The sequence below is a fragment of the Anser brachyrhynchus genome (genome assembly GCF_964034855.1).
Source record: "Anser brachyrhynchus genome assembly, chromosome: 2".
Classification (NCBI taxonomy): Eukaryota; Metazoa; Chordata; class Aves; order Anseriformes; family Anatidae; genus Anser; species Anser brachyrhynchus.
This window is the reverse complement of record NC_137695.1, coordinates 95,116,011-95,138,380: the sequence shown is the minus strand read 5'-3', so window position 1 is coordinate 95,138,380 and position 22,370 is coordinate 95,116,011. Positions and strand designations below refer to the sequence as shown.

Genomic DNA, 22,370 nt, shown 5'->3' with positions numbered 1-22,370 from the left:
CTCCCTCTCCCTCTCCCTCTCCCTCTCCCTCACCCTCACCCTCACCCTCACCCTCACCCTCACCCTCTCCCTCTCCCTCTCCCTCTCCCTCTCCCTCTCCCTCTCCCTCTCCCTCTCTTTGTCATCCAAGCAGCAAACTCTTCTTGGTATGGAAGGTGCTTTCTTGAATTTTCAGTGCTTAAGAAATGGTAAGGTATAAACATAGAATTTAAATAAATATAGAGGTTGAAATATTGCATTTAGGATGGTAGAACTCTACCACATATTTTTCAACAAATTACTTGTTTATCTTCCATTAACCTATTATGATTCCAGCAATGCACTTTTACCAATTCTTGTATTTTTCTTCAGGTATATATACTTCAGGTAAGGGCCTTGACAGAAAAGAATTAAATATTGCACTGCTGGCTAGTTTCTTCTTTTAACAAACGAAAGGATTATATTTTGAGCTGTTCTGGAAGAGACATAGTTAGTTTTCTTCATAGTGGCTGGTATGGTGCTATGTTTTGGATTTAGGAGAAAAACGTTGATGTAACACACTGATTGTTTAGTTGCTGCAGAGCAGTGCTTATACTAAGTCAGAGACTTTTCAGCATCTTGTGCTGCCCTTCCAGCAAGGAGGCTGGGGGTACACAAAAAAGTTGGGAGGGGGCAGAACCAGGACAGATGACTCAAACTGGCCAAAGGGATATTCCAGACCAAATGTTATCATGCTGAACAATAAAACTCTGGGAGTTGGAAGGCACTGCTCAGGGACTGTCTGGGCATTGGTCGGTGGGTGGTGAGCAATTGTATTGTGCATCACTTGTTTTGTTTATATTTATATTTACATTTACATTTGCATTTATATTTACATTTATATTTACATTTATATTTATATTTTCCATTCCTTTGCTGTCCTAATAAACTATCTTCATCCTAACCCACTAGTTTTACCTTTTTCCAGTTCTCTCCCCGATCCCACTACAGGGGGAAGGTGTGAGTGAATGGATGTGTGGGGCTTGGCTGTCTGATGGGTTAAAGCACAATACTAGCCAGTCCTCAAGTGAACTTGTGGTGCTGAATTTTGCTGGTTATCCTTGACTCACGTGTTTTTAGCAAGGAACTGTGGTGAAAAACAGAAGCAGGGCCTCCTCAAATCCCTCCTCTGTAACTGAGCCCGGTGTCTGAACACCAGCTCTTCTTCCCTAGTCTTACATGCAGAGCCCAGCAAGGTTCAGTCTTCTTCTCTTCTCTTTTTTGTTTTGTTTTGTTTTGTTTGTTTAGAAAACAAAGCTGATCTACTTCCTACTATAAATAGCTGCAGATGGTAATAATAGCACTGTTAAGCAACCAGGTGAATGCCAAACCTTCCTTGAAATGCTCCATCCTCTACTGATGCAGAGGTTTGCATGCAGCACCATCTGTCAGGGGTGTTCATTTATCATTAACCAGCTGGGGACACAACATGAGCTCAAATGCCACCAGGAAAGATACAGCAGTTCTGATTTAAATGCTGTACATTTGTTTCAAGAAAAATTTGTAAGCAGAAAGTAGGGCTAAATGTATTAAATAATTTGCTCTGAGTCAGATTGTGCTACATTTGCTCACAGAGAAAAGTACTTTATTTAGCAACTGAGTGAGCATTTCACATGAGGTGAAATATCTGAACAAAGTGAAAAGATCAGAAATTTTCATGATGTTGTAGGAAATATCAGAGTCTGTTTAACCAAGGGAGACAGTGACTAAAAGTCTTCCAGTTACAGTGGATAGGTCATTTCATTCTAGTGTAGTCCAAGCAGAAGGACTGTCTGGAGAGCTTAATACCGCATTTTTAAGAAGCTCATTTGCTGATATTCAATAATGGTTTTCAGAGGCTTAAATCTCAGCCAAGCTTAAATCAATTTTCTAAGGGACAGCAGACCCCAGGACTGGTCCCCTGATGTATTCCTGCTTCCTGCTCCAAAGCACATCTGAGGATCCTGTAAGAGTTGACAAAAAGCAATCAGTAAGAAGTAATGCATAAAATGAATACAAGTGAAGGTAATGCAGATAATAGGAGACCTCAGGAGGAACCCAGTCCTACTTCTTGCTCAGAGTAGAATCAGCTATGAAATCAAGTCAAGCTGCTCAGGTCTTTCTCAGACTGGATCTTGAAAACCTCCAAAGACATAGACCTCTCTGGGTGACTTACTGCCTGGCTTGGCTACTCTCAAAGTGATAAAGTTTTCCTGATCTGAAGTCTAAAGTGGCATTTATTTATTTATTTATTTATTTATTGTGGCTGAACAATTTCAACTGACAGTATTCTTTGTGTAAAGGAGTTATTAGTTCTCCTGGCTGTGTTTTTTTGTAGGATTTGATTCAGAGGGCATTTTCCTAAAACCTTTTAGACTAGGTCTGCCACATGAAGTATATGGATAAATATGCAAATGGAGACTCTGGGTTATCTATGTTAGAATGGAGGTAGCAGAGGTTTTGAGGATCTTGATTCTGGATGAAGTACTTAAAATCAGCACAAGATATTCCAGGACTTTTGTGTATCTATTTTCCTGTCCTTGAACAAATAAGACTTATTCTTAGCAAGAACATTCACAAGTTTTGTGGGACTAGCACTCTTAACAGCATGTTTATAGTATGAACAAATAGAGTTTTTTAGAAATGTTGATAGCCTGTAGATTTTCAGTTTTGCAATGGGAATCATGTTAATGAGAATATCTGACTCAGAATACTGATGCTTATTCTCCTATGAGATAAAACACGTAGACAAACTGGTAACAGAATAATATTTCAACCATAAATTTCACTGTATATTCCATGCCAACAAGCCACATCATGACAAGCTGTTTCTAAGGACTGCTAACATTGATATGGAGGGTTGGAGAAGTTACATAGCACATTAGTTTACTGTTTTTTTTTTTTTTTTTTCCCGAATGTGGCATGAAAGACTGAGAGCTAATGCAGACCTGAATGAAAACTTTTTAGATTCTTATGTAGCAGTCACCATGTCTCCCTTTCTACTTCCCTTCACTGTCAAACTCTTTTGCAACCAGTCCTGTACACATTTCTCAGGGAAAATTATACTCAGACACTTTTTGCAGTTTAAAAATATGTCATGCAAAGTCCTCAGTCTGATCAGTGACAAGAAATACATCACCTTCTGAAAGCCTTCCCTTGCACTGTATGCAGTTATCCTTCATATTTTCATGGGTTTATCATTATATTTTGAATAATCTGACATCTGGTTTCAAACATATTTAAATATGAACACCATCATATATGAACTGTAAACTTGCATCGTGCTTTCTTTCATTTAGCCGCTCTGTGCATTGGTCTGGTTTTGCTTACATTAATGCATGCCAAGAAGCAGGAATTCCCCTGCTTTTATCTACAGCTGCTCCTTAAATCTTCTCTACCTATCATTTTTGCAATACATTTGTCTTTAAAACATGAGTCTCTTTCAGAATTTCAGTGCCAGAAATGAAGATGCTGAAGATCTATCAGATAAGACCTCAGTCTAAACCTGGAAAGCATAGAATTTGGAAAATACGTGCAGGTATGATTAATCTGACCCATCAGTGGCTGAGAGGCAGCAACTAGTTGGCCATTAAATATGTAAATGGCTCCAGATACATATGGGTTGGCAGTGCAAGCAGGGGTAAGCATACGGCAGTGGAAGAATGTTAGAATCATAGAATCATAGAATATCCCAAGCTGGAAGGGACGCACAAGGATCATACAGTCCAACTCCTGGGTCCCCAGAGGACCATCCAAAAATCAGACCATGTGTCTGAGGGCATTGTCCAAATGCTTGAACTCCGTCAGACTCAGTGCCATAACCACTGCCCTTGGGAGTCTGTTCCACTGCCCAACAACCCACTTAGTGAAGAAGCTTTTCCTAATATCCAACCCAAACTGCCCCTGTTGCAGTTTCAAGCTGTTTCCTTGGGTATTATTGCTGGTCACTAGAGAGCAGAGATTAGCACCTGCTCCTCCTCTCCCCATCATGAGGAAGCTGTAGACCATGATGAGTTCTCCCCTCAGTCTTCTCTTCTCCAGGCTGAACAAACCTGATAACTTCAGCTGCTCCTCATGTGTCTTTCCCTACTTCACTGTCTTTGTAGCCCTCCTTTGGACACTCTCTAACAGTTTTATATCTTTCTTATACTGTGTCACCCAAAACTGCACACAGTACTTGGGGTGAGGCCACACCAGTGCAGAGTAGAGTGGGAAATCAAAGAAGTCTGTGATCCTAATATGGAATCACAGAATTCTGTGATTCAAATATGGAGTCAGAATCATAGAAGGGTTGCACAAGGAAGGGATGCACAAGGATCATCAGTCCAGCTCCTGGCTCCACACAGGACCACCCAAAAATCAGACCATATGTCTGAGAGCATTGCCCAAACACTTTTTGATCACTGGCAGGCTTGGTGTCATTCCCTCAGGTCCTGTCACTGGTCACCAGAGAGCAGAGCTCAGCATCTGCCTCTCCTCTCCCCTCATTAGGTAGCTGTAGGCTGCTATGAGGTCACCCCTCAATCTCCACTTCTCTAGGCTGAACAAACCAAGATACTTCAGCCACTCCTCATACATCTTGCCCACTAGTCCATTTACCATCTCTGTTGCCCTCCTCTGAATGCTGTTTTATAGTTTTATGTCTTTTATATATCGTGGTGCCCCAAACTGCACACAGTACTCAAGATGAGGTCACACCAGCACAGCATAGAAAGGGACAATGAGTTATCTCAACTGGCTAGCAATGCTATGCTTAATCCACCCCAGGATACAACTGGCCCTTTTGGCTGCCAGGGCACACTGTTGACTCATGTTCAGCTTGTCAACCAGAACCCCCAGATCCCTTTCCACAGAGCTGCTCTCCAGCCTTCTCTTGCCCCCCATATATCTAGGATTGCCCCATCCCAGGTGCAGAATCCAGCACTTGCTCTGGTTAAATTTCATGTGGTTGGTGATTGGCCAGCCATCTATTTGTCAAGATCTCTCTGCAAGGCCTCTCTACCCTTGAGGGAGTCACAGCTCTTCCTATTTCTGTATCATCTCCAAACTTAGATTGCATTCGAGTCCTTCATCCAGGTAATTTATAGAAACATTAAAGAGAACTGTCCCTAACTTACCTGTGTTGTTTTGGGGAAGTTTCCTGGAGGGGAATATAAGCCACACAGCAAACTACTGTTGTATAGAGGAATTATACTGAGGTGAAGTGGTTATGGATAAAGGGGGATTGAAGGTATGAAGAAGAGCTGCGGATGAGTACTAGTGGATGAAAGTGCATTTACTGGTATACCTGCAGACCTAGGGTGTCATGGGCCCCTTCTGCCCTTTGTCAGTGAAAGATATCAGTAAGTTCCAGCATGAAAGTGTATTGGATGGTAAATTGACAGGAAATACTACTTTTACTGCAGCCCTAAACAATCTTTTTCACCTTGTTTGTCATACTAGAAGATAGCTACATATAGTTTGGGCTGCATTTCTCTGATCTTTCCCACCAACACTTAACCAACAATATTTAAAATATTCATTATAAAGTGATGATGTTGACTACGGTTCACAGTATTTCTTTACAAATGTTTTAGGTTCAGTAGTATATAAAATATGTCTTTTTCCTTTTTCAGACAAATAGCATGTGGTTTAATTTAGGCCCAGTCTTGAGTTCCCTTTTTGTTCAAAATTTGAACAATATCATTGGGTGTTTTGGTCATGCAAGGATTGTTAATTTACTTGCTAGATGTCCAGTATAACATCTTCTAAAATGTTTATTTGGAACATAGTTTCTGCTTGCCCTCCCCCCCCCCCCCCCCCCTTTAGAGTATTTCCCCTTAATGATTTTTTTTTTTTTTCTGTGGGAGAGAAAAAAGACTATTAGAAAATCAAGAGATTAACATATTGTTAAAATCTCAGTTCGGAAAGTGAACATAAGCCATGAAAGTTCACACCTAGAACATTAAACTCACCTGTGAATACCTACACATTTCATTCTTGATTTTTGTATTGATCTTCGAGTAGGAAGAATATCTCACTCGTTACAGTCATCATAAATTTTAAGATCCAGGTTCAGCCCTATCCTAATGTACCTTCTCTCTCTAGTATTCTTTTCTACCTATTTGCCCAAGTTATAATGTGTTTTGAGACAGAAAGGCAGTAACAGACAACTGTCTTTCTGTAAAATATAGTGAGGTTATTCTGTACAAATGGAATGAACCTCATTTTTTCATTTCAGATCAAAGTAGAAATCTTTTGAAGTTTAGCTATTTGATAAAAAAGGGCTTTATAACAAGCAGATATAGAAGTTAATAGGACATAGAGATATTTTATTAAACTGCAAACCATTATTAATATTGCAGTTTTAACTTGAAAGAAATATGTGAAATGACACCGGAAATTAATTAGATTATTTCATCATTCTTTTACATTATAAACTTTGATACACTTGCATAGATATATAGGTACATTGATAAAAAGACACAAAGACAAACAGAATTTTAATGAGTGGGGAGCTTTTATCTACTATCACTTTGTGACTTAATTTTTTCTGTTTATACTGCCTATTGATTCCTGTTGAAACCTGCTGTTTTAATGTTGTTATTGATATTCTCTCTGGGTTTTCTTCTAATTCTGGCATTGATATTACCTTGATCGGATTTAGTTTATTTGAATTGCCTGTAGGTTTCAGTCTCCAGAGTTTTTCACTGCTTATAGACATGCAAAGATAAAACCTCTCTTTTTATCTAAAAATCCTTGAGAGACTCAGAAAGATACAGCCATTTTCTGAGAACATTAAAAAGAAAGAGACAACAATCAAAAGGAATATACTTCTCACCCATCCTATTCAAGACATCATTTCTATATAACCTGCATATTCCCTGACATACACAGACTTCTAATCCAGTCAGTTCCATTTTGCATTCAGGAATTTTGTGTGGAGAAATGGTTTTGTCATAAAATCACAAGTGGCTCCAAGCTCTGTGTCACAGGCTACACCTTCACCAGACAGTCTCTGGTACTGACTAATTTGGGAAATGGATCTGCAATAGAGCAACATGTAATGCTGCACATTGGTTATTTTTTGCACCCTGATGAAAAATCAAGCTTTAGTGCATTTTTTTTGAATAGAGAAGAACCCCTCCCAACACCCTTTTTCAATAAGAGAAGTCAATGTATGAGAATGGGTGGCTAAAGGTAACTTCTGTATATTACTACTGTAAACTGCTACTTCTGAAATTTGCCTAAGACTCCTAGAAAGAAATAAGAAAAGTAATGCTTCAATTAAAAAAATAAATAAATCTCTAAACAGTTTCACCTTTCAGATAGATAATTTCACTTTTGAAATTATCAATTTCCTTCCATGCATGTAAAAGTTAAAAAAAAAAGAAATAAATTGTACCTTACCTCCCTACCTTTCTAATTTTTAATCTCTCTGTCTCTAATTTTTTTATTTTCTTTCTCTTTGTAAGTTTTTTTTTTTTTTTAATTTACATTTCATTTTGGCTTGAGTTCAGTCTTCATTCCCTTTCTGTTTTTGTTTCCTGCCTTCTTCTTTCTGTAGGCCTATAGTTTATTTTCTTCTCTTTGTTCTGACTCTTTTGTCATCTAACAGTATGCTTTTTTGGAAATAATTATTTTGTGGGAAATTATGAACACTTTCAATTCTATAATTAAAGACAGGTAAAGACTATGAATATATATATGCAACCAAGTGCTCTATTTGCACATGATTTATTTCCTCTGTCCAGCTGTCACAGGCCGGTTATATTAAGAGTTTGACATCCTATAGAATTCTTTAAGATCTAGCAGTCAGCTTGTGTAATATAATGTACTGATAGATGGGAAGAAGGCTAAGAGTCTTTTTCATGGTTTAACATTGAATCATCTTGATACCAACATAAATTTAATTTTTAATAAAATTAATAGGTAATGGTAATAGAAAAGTGAATTTGTGATCGAAAAGTGAAAAATTATTGTGGCAAAAAATATTCCATTAAGGGAGAGTGTGATGGACTGTGATGGGCTATTGGAAAACAGTGGAGAAGGAAGAGAAGCTGTGTTTGTCTTTTAATACCATCTTCCCCGAGGGTCACCTGCACAGGTTCATCATCACTACTGTCTACAACCTGTATTGTTAGAGTTAAGGTGCTTTTTGATAGTAGAAGTGAAAATGGGTTGTGGGGTACCTGACAGGCTTGTGTGGGCATGGATACCCCACATACCCCTTGAAGAAAAGCCTGAAATTCTTATAAAGTTATAAGCTCTTCCAGCATCACAGCCATTCTGCGAGCCTTTTGCCCCAGGGATTTGATACCCATTAGCTATTTCTGGAAACCTGCAGTTTGTGACTGAATGCATTCGTTGCCAGTCTTCACTATTGTATTCCTGTTGGTCACTATGAAGAACTTTTTTTTTTTTTTTTTTTTTTTTCCCTCTGAAAAAGCACACTATGGGCTCATGTTCTCACCAGAAAATGAGTAGCAAAGCAGAAAAACATCTCAGCTTCTCTAGGCATTGTAGTCCTATGTGGAGTGGTTTTTTTTTGTTTTTTTTTTTTTTTTTGGAGAGAAATACTTCAAGCTTCTTGTAGAAGAAGAGGAAGGCTTATAGGACTACCAGGAACATAGAGAGATGCTGTGTCCCTTGGGATCTTTATTGATCTATTGTAGCTCTTTGCTCTTCATTCTGTGCCAGTTTTCTCTGCAGGAGTTGCCGCTCTCCAGCGTGTACTCAAACAGTTTGGTGCATATCTTGTTGTCCCAGAAACTAGGATTTTGTGTGGTTGTTGCAAGGCAATGATGTCCTAACAGTTCCAACCAGGTATACAAGCCATAGGCAAGAATGACAGGAGCTGGTGGAAAGGTACCATGTACATATTTTACAAGAAAATCACAAATGACCCACACATATTTTCCAGAACTGCTGGAGTGACTTTTGGATGACTGGTTACAAAAAAACAGAATATAAAAAAGTGAAATGTTGTGAGCAAAAATAGGAGTGATGGTGAAAACACTGCTGCTGGTTTCGTGTAAGTTCTTGTGGTAGAGATTTGCTTCTTATGAGGGGAACAGATTGGGGAAAAAAAATCAATAAAAGGCAAATTTTAGCCCTGAAACCTTGATGTAAAAACTGTGAGTTTTCAAAAAAAGTTCTTTCTGCTACATGATCATCTCACTAAATACCCCTTGCTTTTCTGTAATGAGACACAGTGGATGATCATTTTTTTGTTCACCTTTTCCATCCTTTTCATGTTTGTGTACACAAAGTACCCTTTCCTGTATTGGAATAATTTTGTACCTCTGATCATCCTTGCTATTTTTCTCCAGCTTTTCTAGTTTGCTCTTTTGAGTACTGCACACAATATCTAATAGGATGTTTTAGCATGAGTTTATGAAGTACCATAAAGAGAGTTTCTGTGTTATTTTCAGTTCCATTTTCACTACTACTCATAGTCTCTGAGCACAGCATACATATAAACATGTACGGTAATTTCAGGACCTCTATTTTGATATCTTGGCTTTAGATGGTCCTAGTAATTTCCTAAGTAATAATGTAAACTGTTTCTCTGTGTACGGTGAGATATGTTTTTTTTATGTGCATAGTTGCATTTATTAAGATCTAATTTAATCTAACATTTTATAATCTAATTAATGAATATCATGAATTTTCTATTGTAGATTTTGCTATCCTGTTTTTCTATCTTCAATGAGTTTGTTTTTTTCCTTCTCTCTTCTTCATCCTACTGTCTTTCAACTCACCCATATACATTGAACAACTTGAATCTCAGTACAGGTCCATGTTCATTACTAGTAAGCCTTTGACTTTTTCACCTGATGAACTTCTGAGATGGAACATTTATTCTGCTCTTTGTTTATACTCCAATACCAATCACGTATCAGTGAGAGGACTTTATCTTTTAACCGAGACTAGCTTAGTTTTTTGGAAGAAATTTGGTAAGAGGCTTTGAAAAACCTCAGGTATGCTCTATCAACAAGGTTATCTCCTTTCCCTACTCACTGACTTCAAGAATTTTTGGAATCATGATATCTTTTTATGAAGAGCAACATATATATATATCCCTTAAACCACTAATTTTATTTATTACTAAAGTTCCTACCAATATGCCTCCTTGGACAATCAGACTTAACTGCTGTACTGGGTCGGGCTGGGATGTTAACTTTCCCTGCAGCAGCCCATACAGTGCTGTGCTCTGCACTTGTAGCTAAAACAGCAGTGGTATAACACCAGTGTTGTGTCTGCTGCTGAGCAGTGCTGGCACAGCACCAGGACTCTCTCTAACCCTCCTAGGGGGTGGGCAAAAATGTGAGAGAAGAAACATCACCAGGGCAACTGACCTAAACCAACCAAAGGGATATTCCATACAATATGATGTCACACTCAGCGATAAAAGGTGGAAAAAGGAAGAAGAGGGGAGGGGTGGGCTCTTGTTGTGAAAACATCTGTCCTCCTCCCAAACACCGGCTACGTGCATTGAGGCCCTGCTTCAAGAACATAGTCAAGCATCGCTCATTTGTGCGAAGTAGAGAGTAATTTCTTTCCTCTGCACTTCCACATAGCCTTTACTTGTTTTGTTTAGTTTTCCCTTTCCCCCTCCCTTTTCTCCTTTCCTTTTTTTTCCCCCCTTAAGTTAAATTGTTAATTGTTTAGTTAAATTGTTTAGTTAAATTGTTTAATTTATAATAATCTTTCCTTAATAATTATTTCTTTTTTCCTTTAATTAAATCATCCTTATCTCAACCTGTGAGTTGTTTTTCCCTTTACTTCTTCCCCTCCTCATCTAAGGAAGGGGAGTGAGAGAGCGGTTGTGGTGTTCAGCTGCCTAGCACGATAAAACCACCACAATTGCTCTGTGGTTTCTGGAGTAATTTTGAAAAAACAGTGCCATTTTTGCTATTTTCTATTCCCTCAGACCAGTTGTAAATTGGACAATAGACTACACACTTGATTGCAAACTCTTTTCTGAAATCTTTCATTGTTATAATTCTTTTCCTTCTTTTTATTTTGTTGTAGAAAATTCTAAGCTGATAGTCCTGGTTTGGACTTCCTGCTAGTCTTACACCAGTTTATATTCACTGACTTTCAGGGAGCTATTCTTGTTTTGCTGGTGTGTAAACTTATATCGTGTGGAAACTCTTGTCTCAAACCATTCCCTCTGTTCTCACATTATTTACTTGCTCATCTCTGTTTCACTGTGATTTCAAAAGTTATTTGCCAGCTTCCTAATACGTAAACAGTTAATCTCAGGTTGGAAGGCACTGAATCTATTCATCTCAGATGCTACAGTACTGAAATAGTCTGTTGCAGACTGGTTAGCACTATTTATTTGTTGACTGGCAGTTAAATATTTAATTGTTGGATTCACTAACAATTAACTGTATCAAACAAAGATGTTGAATAGCTTTTAATTTTCATATCAATTTACTTCTCACTTTTTTTCTGCCTTCTGGTTCTTAAGAGTTGGAAGCCTCAGATGTATCAAATCCAAGATGATTATAGAATTCTGGTACCTTTTAAAGAAGTCAGAAATATGCTAGATGCTGAATATTCACATAAACATAAATATATTCTCTGATTCCTTTCAAACTTTTGTGCAGAAATCTCCCAGTCTGAGATGATATTACAGTATTCAAATCAAAAGGCATTATGAGTGGTACCAGAAATGATAGTGATATTGCCCATCATTTCAGTTGCCTAGACCTGAGCTTTGCTGTTTATTTGCTGGATTGTCTGTCTGATTACTGAGGAAGCAGAAGTGACTAGTGCAGACTAGATAACTAAGTTCAGAAGACTACAGTGATAGTGAAGGTTAATAATCACTATGGACAAGCATCCATGCTTTGGGAACCAGTCAAACTATTTTCAGCTAAAACGTTTAAAATATTGAAGTTTGACAGAACTGTAAGCAATTTCAAGAAAAGGACTGGTATTGTGCTTGGTAATGTAACTGAAGGAACAGAATCACAGAGTCCTTTAGGTTGGAAAGGACATCTTCAGATCCTCTGGTTAAACCCCCTGCTCAAGCAGGGTCAGCTACAGCAGGTTGCCCAGGACTGTGTCTAGTCAAGTTTTGAACATCCATCTACATGGTTGGTTTTGCTGGGCCTAACTTTGCATTCAATTCTCCCTCTGATGGTTGCAAGGCAGGATGGAAAGGTATGAGTACAAAGAGGAGGAACTATCTGGAGTGTGGAACTGGGGAAGAGGAAAGAGAGACAGGGAAGGAGACATGAGAACTTTGCATGAGTAGAGGTGGAGCTTACATCTGTGGGTGTGGAGGCAAAAGGCAGATGTTTCGCCAATGAAAAGAGCAGAGAGAGGATTCTGGTGAAAAGCAAACATGAAAAAAAAAACAGCTTTAAAATGTAATCTATTCAGAAACTGTAATGTAAACCAGGGGTGCTAGCCTATATACTTCCTGTGGTCAGTGAACAGACTTGAAACTCACTGGTTAAAGTGTGCATCCCATCCTTTTTTTAATAGTTGATCAATATATGTCTGCTATCTCCAGCGCTTTTGCTGTTAGCTCATTTGGAGCGGTCTGTGTTGTGATACCAAAAGTCCAAATCTTTATGTATTAATGCTAGAGTAGGTCCAAAGAAAAGAAGTTTAATTATTACAATACTTAAAAATCTGTGTGGAGAGTATTGAGATTATACAGTCAAAAATACAGATACTTGAAAATGCTATCTCTATGTGTGTGCTTTTTCCTGCTTTTTTCTTCCCCCCCCCCCCCCCCCCCCCCCCCCAAATTTTTCCTTTTAATAAGTATTATGCTGCAGCCTTTAATGAAAGGTCAAATACAGGACAGAAAAGACACGGCAGAACCGTCTGACCCATACCTCCCTGACTGCCAAATATGTCTTCTCTCAGGGTGAATCAGGTCTTTGTATCTATTTTCTGTAGTATCTGCATCTGTGCCTTGTATATAGCAGTAAATAGGGCATGGGAGGCAGAAAAAAAAAAAAAAAAAAAAAGCTCAGTCAGAGAATGTGACTGTCTCTGTCTCTACCACAGACATCTTATGAGATATGAAGTGACATGTAATCATTCCAGTTGAACAAAAATCCTGGCTTTCTCATATTCTGTGGATACCTGTGCAAGACTTTGAAGCCAGATTTGTGGAAAAGTGGAATTGTTATTTCTGGAAACTGAAGGAAAATTGATTGTTCTAATCCTATCTGGGTTTGAACTCTGGGAAAAAAAAAAAAAAAAAAGGTGGGGGTGGAAGGCAGGATCTAAATTGCTTAAGTGGGATTCAAGGATCATTTTCACAATTTTAGCCTTAGATCTCTCATCCATTAAAATATGAGAATACTTTTCTTCCTTTCATACAAATACTATAAATAAGTGTAACTAAATACTGTTCATGAACATACTGTTCATGACTATGATCATAAAGGAAGAAATTGCTCTGTATATAGTATATATATGACTCCTTCTTCTAATAAAAATCACAGAGATGAACACTGAAAAAAAAATTCAGTGTGACTATATCTATCTAAAAGTTAGGCATTTAGTCTAAGGTCATGTCAACACAATGGTCAGATGATTAATTTTATTCCAATGAGATATTTGGATACAGCAAATCACCCTCTGTAGCTGCTGGACTGTCTAATTACTGAGGAAGCAGAGATGACTAGTGCAGACCAAATAACTAAGTTTAGAAGACCATGGTGATAGTGAAAGTAAATAACCATCGTGAACAAATATCCATGCTTTGGAAACAGTCAAACTGTTTTCAGCTAAAACCTTTAAAATAATTGAAATTTGACAGAATTGTAAGCAATTTAAAGGAAAGACCTGGTATTTTGATTGGCAACATAAGTGAAGGAATTGCTCTGTACTGCAGTTACAAAGTAATGAGTGAATAAAGGTGGAAATAATAAAAAAAAAGAAGATAAAAAATAAATAAAAATAGAAGATAAAAAGATAAAAAGATAAAAATGTCTCATCTGTTTGATTGCGATGATGGGGTGGGCATCTCAAGCCTGAAGTCTACAGACAGATTCCATCATATATTTGTACACTATTAGAAATGATCAGTTTATTTAATTTCATGGTGCTAAAACATACCAAAAAAAAAAAAAGTGTTGACTACTGTGTACAGTTAAGAGTGTATGTTGCATATGGGCTGACTATCATGTCTGATGGTGGAGAAGGTCTGTTTGTGTCTAATACTGTTCCCTAGAGAAATTGTTCAAGAGCTGTTCATCCTTGTGGAAAGATTACTCTGATATCAGTGAGACTTATCTGCTGTGTAAGTGCCAGTTGAGTTGTAAAGCTTCTCTAGGGCATATTATCAGGTGTTCTTAGTCAGCAACAATGGTCTCTATGTGAAGAGAAAGACAAGAAAAAAGGCTTAGTCTTTCTGATTAAAATCCATGAATCTGGTAATTATTTTTCTTTATTTATTTGTTTTAGAATATTTTTAGGATCATGCAAAATCTATCCAACTCTTCTTCTTTGCTATCACACAGGTATTGAAACATATATCATTTTCATTTTATTTAGTTTGTTCTCTCCATTAACTCTGAATCTTTCTTCAGAAAAAAAAAAAAAAAAAAAGGATGTGCTTAAAAGGATCTCTATTAAAATAACTGATTTTCTTGTGCTTATGCTGACAGTTTCTGCTTGGAAATTCTTCATATTCTGTCCTCAGACAGATTTATATGTGGGCTATCTACATATGTTTCAGTGAGAGTTTCACACTTTTATCTTACAAAAGAATTTGACCTCTGGGTTTTGTCTCTCTTAGGAATAGTTTAGGAATATTAGCTATACTATGCCCTGAAAATATTTCATGCCCATTGCTGTCTGACTGGTAGTAATTCAGGAACCACTTTGTAGGAGACTGAAACTGGATTTTGTAATCCTTTTGAAATCTTTCATTTTTTGATGTCTGTTTGCTAATCAAATTGAAAATGAAATGTAGAGAAATTCAAGGCTGTTACAGTAAAACACAGGGCTTTTAGCTAGTGGTTGAGAGTGGAAATGGAAGTCCAAAGATGAACGTTATGCTATAGCATCAATTCTGGATTTTGTCTATGGCCTGGCAAAAATCTCTTAGGACCCAAACTGCTCCTGCTGTTGTAACTGGAAGGGAGAAATACACATTCCTTTGGCAACTGTTTCTTCAGCTATTAAATGAAGTGCTAATTTTCCCCATCTAGTGGTGTGTGAAGATTTTCAGTCTCTTTGATTTACTTTGAGGGTCCCAAGTAGGTGGTGTTCTGTCTTCCTTTGTATTACATTTTTTTGGTGTGTGTTTTCATACTTCTGTTCTATAAGCTGCTTTATATGTATAATAGGATTGTTTGCTATTCTCTCACTGATTCTGAAAGAATCAAGCTCTATGTAGGTGTTATTATAGTGGCATTTTTTGACCCTGTTGCTCTTAAACGTCTAAGTTCGGGGCAGAGCATAGAGACAGATGTTTCTCTAAAACCTGGGGGAGCAGGAGAAAGAGTTGGTGTGAGGGTGATAATAAAGAAAAGGAAAGAAATACTCTCCCTGCCCCCTTCCCTCCCCCCCCCCCCCCCAAAAAAAAAAGATTTAAATAACTCTATTTATTTATTTATTTATTTATTTGGATTTTCACGGCTTCTTTTCCAGCTAGTAAAATAAACAATTAAAGGCTTTTCTGTTTGATATGTTATTCAAGTTAATGAGCAAAAAGCACATTTGTTACTCTCATAAAGGAGCTGATAGAAGGAAATCTGTTTCAAACTTGTAATTGTTTGATGCAAGGCTAAGGATTAATATTCTTATTTCAGATCAAGAGTATCCCATTTCATCACAAAAAGTTGCTATTTTATGAACTTGCATTATATAGAAATCAGAGTGTTCACAAAGAGGATTACATGAAAATAATAAAAGGTACGAAACAAAAACAGCTTAGTCATTTCTGAGCTTGTGTGTATCAAATGCGTATCAAATCCCAAGAAAAAAACCCACCCCAGATCATCTTATAAAAACATGTAACCAGCCTATGTGAAACTGAGAAAATGAATTAGAATGCTGACTTGACATAAAATGTATAAAGAAATAATTGTTGCAGTTCCTATTCCATAAACTATAAAACTATTGCATAGTTTTTACTCTTTTTTAGACCTACTAGGTTCTTCCAAAGTCCCAGTGAATTTTACATTTTTTGTACTAATTGAAACTTCAATTCTCCATGCTGTGGACTTGTCTGTGCACCTTAATAATCCACATCTAAATGCACATAAGCATAAACTTAACTCTTCAGCATGATTATTCCACTAGTCAAAGACTGGCTAACCATGGCTGCTTCAGCCAAGAGTGGTTTCCAGGTTTTCCTTTGGCAACAATCACTGTAAAGTATTTATGTGTTTCCATGTATAGAAAATGGGGAAAAAAACCACTTTTGTTCATTCAGCTAGTTATGCAGATAACAAACAAATATTCAAAATTTCATTCAGATTTAGAAAGTTTTCTCCACTTTATCTTTTTTTTTTTTTCTTTTTTTCTTCCCATTAAGATGGGTGGAAACAAGTAAAAACTATTTGGTGGCTAAAGATCAGGTTATATTGAGGTATTTCAATAATAGGATGAGGGATTTATTTGTTGTTGTTGTTTTCTGTTTGTTTGTTTTTATTTGTTTGTTTTGTTTTTAAGATAGGATAGATGTCTGTCAATGATATCTAACTCCTAGGTCTTATTTCTGACATCTCCTGGTGTTCCTGGACTGTTGATTTCTGGGTTGAGTGTAAAAACCCATCTTCAATTTGTTAATCTGCCCCATATTTGAAAGAGCAATCTCTATCCAATGCCATTTCTTGTCAGAAAACATAGTGCATGTCTGAGAAGTTTGGAACTGAGGTTTTGAAACTCTTCCTTTTCTGAATTATCTTGTTTTCTAACACTCTTTTTGCCATCTTACTGCTTCAATTGGAAGTCTTTCCATGGTATAATAATATTGTCTCTTAGCAACAAGTTTGGGATTGTATTGGTCAACAGAGTTGAAAAGAAAGTAATATTAATAACTCTAATTACCCTGCTTATAGGCTAAATGGAATGGAAAGATTCCTAATTCCTTTTCAGAATTTATAATAATTTTCCTGCCAGCTGACCTGAAGTATCTAGTCAGCTCACTGTTATAAATGAGGGTCTATTATCAGTGTTTGCTTTGTGTAGAATAGAGGTATTTTTTATCATTAATGCTTATTGATAATGGTGATTAGGCTGAAATGTTCTACTTCTGTGGAGAAGCTTACAGGTAGGAACTTTACAATTGCACCAGTGAGCTGCGGAAGATACCTAAAAACACCTGAAATGTTCCACATGATTCACCAGAGCTATCCCTGTTCCATCTCCTCCTCTCCAACTCAGAGAAGCACCTAATGTGGATGGGAACATTTAACTTGGAGAACCTTTGGGTTGATAAAACAGTAGAAAATACCCTCTGTGTCTAAAGTCTTTGAATTGTTCACCCTCTCATTTTCTTTATATATAGCAAAATACCACGTAAATAAAGTTTGTATTTAATATGTTCTTGCCTGCATAACACTATTTTATTTTATTTTATTTTATTTTATTTTATTTTATTTTATTTTATTTTATTTTATTGCTTGTAAGTTGTACCTATGGTTTCCTATACAGTGTACTTTTAATTTATTTGCACTGTCTGCAATCCCCTAACATTTATGTAAGTGTAACAGCAAACTGTTGGTCTCATTGATCCCTCAATTAGGTGTAACTGCTAAGTGTTAGTGAGAGTGGGGCACTATTAAGCAAAACCCTCCTTGTTATAATCTTTCAAACATGTATATTTGTGTGCCAGGGTATAAAGGGTATAAAAGGGTATAAATCAAAAAGTGTAACAGTATTTCAGCATAAGAAGCCCAGGGAAAATAATCACTGTCATGTAAAAACAGAGCTGGGCATAATCTACAATACTAATACTTTTATATGTAGGTTACTGTATGTGAAATGCTACAGTAATTGCCTCCTTAAAGTATTGTCTTGATTTCTCATATAAAAACTGAGCTGTACACAGTAGCATGAAAAGACTCAAGTAGACTTTTTTTCCAGCATGTCTGTGTAAATGATCATGCCAATTATCTTTTGCTCTTAAGCTGAATTTAGTTGTTATTCAGTACGTTTTTGTAGCATGTCTGGTGGTGTCACAGAGGATTTCCATCCTGAGACAGTGTGCTTCTTTTTCTAGGGCTTGTGTCAAAACTCAAGTTATTGACATAAAAATCCTTCCACTGCATGATGCTAGAGAACTCCTACTCTATTTGATTAACAGCCAGGTAAGCTTCTGAGGATTTCTTCAGGAAGTGCTGTGTTCTACTTTATTTGGAGTGCTGCATCTCTTGTATCTAATGTCACCTGCAGATGGGCAGCTCAGGAGTGCCGGATAGAGAAACTATTCTCACACGCAAGAAGGAGCTGGATAATCAGCAATGGAAGTGAGAAGTAGGAAAACACACTTCAAGGGAGCTTACTTTCTTCTACTGAGCAATACAGATTATATGCCCTCATTAGGGAGGCAATATAATTTCCTCAATAGGGATTTGCCTCTCTTGAGAATGAATATTCCACTGCAAAAATCCAGGCCTGTGAAAGTGTTTGTGTTCATAAATCTGAGTGGGTGCACAATGCTTCAGACTGTGAGGTCCTTAAACTTGCTCATGCAAATGAAACTGACTGGTGGCATTAAGAATTAAGATACTACCCAAAATTGCCTAATCAGTTGTCTTTCCCAAAGCTGAGTAAAATCAAGGGGAAGCATTTCGTATTGGGTTTAGGGTTTGAAAAAGTAAGGGCGACCTGGCTGTCATTCCCATCTTCCTTCAGACAGTTTTAGTTATCATACTGTTGAGAAACACTTCCAGGGTTAAAATTAGATCACTTTTAAAGTGGTTTTATCCCAATTTATTTTAGGACTTAGGATCTGCCTTTCATTCATTCATTCTTGAAACTCAAATGCAGCAGAGAAATGTTAATTCGGCAGACTTTGTAGGGCTTTTCATTCCATGTCTGAGACAAGGCATGGGAAAGTCAGCTTGGGCATGCATTCCAGCAGCCCATGTTTGTGTGAACACAGCACAACTGGAATGATGAGGCCTCTGCAGCAAATGTCTTCCATCCAGCTGCCCAGGGGCAGGCAGAGATCATCTTCATAGCCTCTCCACAGCTGCCATGATTTCAGCCACTGTATCTGTGTCATCCTGTGTCTAATTATTGCACCAGAGGGCTGCAACATTCCCCGTGCAAGGAATCTTTGAGTTTTAGCCCTGCAGCTCATGAGGGAATTGTTTCCCACAGATTTTCTCTGCCTTGGAGAATTGATATACTCTGAAGAGAATTTTTTTTTTTTTTAAGGTTAGAAAAAATATTCGTTTTATTTTTTATTATTATTATTTTTGAGATGTAATAGGATTTCAGAATTTAAATAAGGATGTTATTAACAAAAGATAAATATATTTCTGCCTTGACTGTTTTCTGCCATTCTGCTTAACCTGGAAAGAAAAATATTCAGGTGCTGTACTAATTGCTCTGAAGGGGCAAATAATTTATACAAGAGGGTTTGTTTAAAATGAAAGGGGTATTCTCCATCTCCCCATTTCCTGTCTAAGACCTTGAGTCACCATTGTGGCTGCATTCTTTAGGGAAGTACCAAGGATTTCTTTAGGCTGTAATGGATTTAGTTAAAAATAGATAAATATGTACAACTTAAAGAATTATTGTTTCTAAATGAGAAAAGACATTTTTTCTTCTCTCTGTTGCCTCCTGATGAGATATTTGGTTGTGAATTTGGTGTAATCATTATCTGCTGGCAGGAGACAACTTAAAAGGTGGCCTGTGATATGCTGAGAGTGTGTATTGAATGCATCTAGGCAAGATCATAACCATGTTCTCCTGAAGTCAGCTGGTAGTTCTGCTGTTGAATACAGATCCACAAAATGTTCCTCCCCAGAAATGGATATATATATATATATATATATATATATATATATTCCTCATCTTCTAATCAGTGTAATAGTTTTGGAATAGATAATAATATGGAGAAACTAAGAAATTGAATGCGTAAATTTTATTCCCAACATGTGACATACTTATTAAACTCTTTCTTTGTTGTGAGATTTTCCTCCTCAGTAATGCAAAATGCATTTTAAAGTCCCTTAAATATTGTGTGACCCAGCACATACCGAGTCTCTTCTAAATTTTAAAGCTTTCTACTGTTAAAGGTGGCACAGAGCTCCCACTGTGTCAGCACTCTCCAGGAGACACAGATGAGTTCAGGGTATGCAGAATTACATATTCTTATCGCTGCACCTGAGGTCATATCTGTTAGTGGTAGAGGTTGTTAGGCCATTATCAGCCACTGATTCTTCTCCAGCTGTGAGAATAATTTGGATTCAGGGAGGAAGCATAAACTGATCTCCTTTCACTCACCCACAAATTTTAATATGATTTGTCTTCTCTGTACTGTGGGTTGGCCGTTTGATATACCAGTGTTACTGTAACAAGTATATTATTTTTAAGTTTCCTTGTCTGTTAACTGATCAAACTCTGTTGTGGCCTATGGTTGTTATTTTAAGCTGGTTTAAGACAGCTGGAAAGCTTGCATTGACTTAATTGGCCTTAGATTAGACTTCTAGGCACAGGCTTATATCATTTAAAGGATCACACTGCTGAAGCAATGACGCCTAAAAGTGTTTGCTTTCATAGGCAAGATACCTTCTAAGCCTTAAGGATTAAAAAAAAAGTATTGGTTGCTCTTAAAAACAAATATAATGTACATTTCTTTCCAAATGGTTACCTTTTGTTTGCTGTGAGCATATGCTGTCTTACTTCTCTTTTCCTCTCCATCTTTTCCTTACATATATATATAATAAATATAATTATATATATATATATATATCAAAATACTTATGGGCCTTGTAGACAACTCTGTGAAATATCTCATGTTTTATTTATGCTTGGTTAACATCACACAGAAGTAGGAAAATGGCGTTATCAATACACAAAATCTCATTGTGGCCTCCAAACTTTTTTTCAACTCTTTTATTTTACTAGCACATAGTCATTATTATAATAACTACAGCATACAATGATAGCTGTCACAAAAAGAATAATAAAAGAATACAGGTATTAGTTTAATAAATATGAACAACTATTACAAGCTGCGTAGACAATTTTAGCTACGAATAGGCAACTTGGAAGTTAAATGACTAGAAATCACAGAATCACAGAACTGTAGGGGTTGGAAGGGACCTCCAGAGATCACTGGGTCCAACCACCTGTCAAAGCAGGTTCCCCAGAGCAGGTTGCCCAGGTAGGCATCCAGACAGGTCTTGAATATCTCCAGAGAAGGAGACTCCACAACTTCCCTGGGCAGCCTGTTCCAGTGCTCTGTTACCCTCACCTTGAAGAAGTTCTTTCAGATATTGGTGTGGAAATTCCTGTGCTCCATTTTTTGGCCATTACCTCTTGTCCTGTCCCCACAGACCACTGAAAAGAGGTTGGCCATATCCCTTTGTCTCCCACACTTAAGGTATTTATAAACATTGATATGATCAAAAATAAATAAATAAAGTAAAATAAAATAAAATGATAACAAAATCTACTGTGTGAGAGGGATGTGAGATACAGCTTTCCACAAGCAAGAAGGCTATGCTGTCTGCAAGAGAATTGCCAGGATTTTATTATTATTTTTTTAATATTATATATGTTGAAATAAAATGTAATCACATTTCATTGCTTAACAAATAAAAACAGCAAGAGAACTGTCTAGGTGGCATTTTTCTGATGATGAATCTGGATTTGTGCAGATGTTATTGTATGCAGGTGAACAAAATCCTTAAAAGTCTCTGTAATTAGCTTAATTTAAAACAACATTTTAAAATACTTTTTTAGTTCTGACTGTAGGTATTCTCTCCTCTTACACTTATTTTTTTATGTATTATCAACATAATCACTAACCAAAACTTCACTGCACTGTATTACCTGCATTTTCCACATAATACCTGCATTGAATTGTTCTTTATGAATTGTTTTCCTTTTTTTTTTTTTTCCCCCATGGAATTGTACATTTTAGACAGATTTTTTTCATTAAGAATCTATCTATCTATTAAGAATCTGTCTATCTCAACCAGAAGATAAGTGCTTAACATAAAAATTAATTAGCAAAATTCTATCATCCATTATTCTTTTGAATTTAAAAAGTATAACTTATTTTCATATAGAAATCACAGCTATGAGAGATTTGGAAGTCACTTTTACTATATTTTGCATATAGGAACATCAAATGAAATTAATATTTTTTAGAAGTAAGGTAGGGATGCTTCCATTTTTGGATCCCCATGTGAACACATGAATGTGTTACAAACTAA

The 22,370-nt window shown here is 36.9% G+C and overlaps 1 long non-coding RNA gene across 1 annotated transcript; it reads left to right on the top strand.

Moving 5' to 3' along the window:
• Positions 1–132: 132 nt before the first annotated feature.
• LOC308188806 lies at positions 133–21,481 on the top strand. Its single transcript, XR_013945781.1, has 3 exons — positions 133–188; positions 18,194–18,281; positions 18,367–21,481. It is a non-coding gene; the product is annotated as an uncharacterized lncRNA (long non-coding RNA).
• The last annotated feature ends 889 nt before the right edge of the window (positions 21,482–22,370 follow it).